This window comes from Carlito syrichta, unplaced genomic scaffold (assembly GCF_000164805.1).
Source record: "Carlito syrichta isolate Samal-C Ts95f unplaced genomic scaffold, Tarsius_syrichta-2.0.1 Scaffold301593, whole genome shotgun sequence".
NCBI classification, from domain to species: domain Eukaryota; kingdom Metazoa; phylum Chordata; class Mammalia; order Primates; family Tarsiidae; genus Carlito; species Carlito syrichta.
The window spans coordinates 4,236-5,312 of NW_007245689.1; positions in this window are offsets into that span (position 1 = coordinate 4,236).

The following is a 1,077-nucleotide window of genomic DNA, read 5'->3' on the forward strand; positions in this document are numbered from 1 at the left end:
TAATATTAGCTTGATAAAATGATTTGGGGAGACTTCTGCCTTTCTCAATTACCTGAATACTTTCAATAGCATTGGTGTCAGCTCCTTCTTGTATATTTTGTAGAATTACGCTGGAAATCCATCTGGCTCAGGACTTTTTTTTATGCATAGTTTTCTTATGATTCTCTAGGTTATTGGTCTATTTAGGATCTCCATTCTTTTTGTCTCAACCTTGGGATGTTGTGTGATGTTAGAAAGTCCTCCATTTCATTTAGATTGTCGATTTTTTTTCCATACAGATATGCACAGTCATCTCTGATAATCTTTTGTATTTCTTCGGGGTCAGTTGTGACTTGATCTTTTGCATTTCTGATTGTGTTTATTTGAGCTTTTTTTCTCTTTTTCTTGGTCATTCTGGCTAGGGTTCGATCAATCTTGTTTATCCATTCAAATAACCAGTTTATTGTTTTGTTGATTTTTTTCCCTAGGGTATTTTTGCCTTCTGTGTCCCATATTTGAACTTTTACTTTAGTGATCTGAATTCTTCTGCTGAAGTTTGCTTTTCCAGCTCCCATAGGTGGTTTGATAGGCTGTCAACTCGTTCTCTTTCTATAACTATTGATTTTTATAGTGAAATCTATTGTGAAATAAAAGACAGTACCTTTATCTCCTTGACTCTATTAATCATCTGTCTGGACAACTATTGTCTCCTCTATCCAATTTCTCTGAGGTCTTTCACCATCTATGTTTACCAAGTATGGAGTCTAAAGATATATTTGCTGAAAGTAAGCACAGACATAACTGACAACGCAGACGGCTTCAAACTGCGGCAGATGGGGCTGGGGCGACGAAGAACCCCCACCAGCCGCCGGTTGTCAGGGCTCGCCGGGAGCTGGTCGCGCGCTCTCTGCGGGATGTCTCCATGGAGACCGTGACGTACACAGAGACCGAGGACCTCAGGAGGCCGGCGGACCCGAGCGGGCTCCTCCTCCTCTGCGCCAGCGCTCATCCTCTTTGCTCTCCTGCGCATAACCTCGCGCTTTCTGGTGTGCCGTGACCCACTGTGAGCAGCGCGGCGGACTTTGGGGCCGGGGCCGG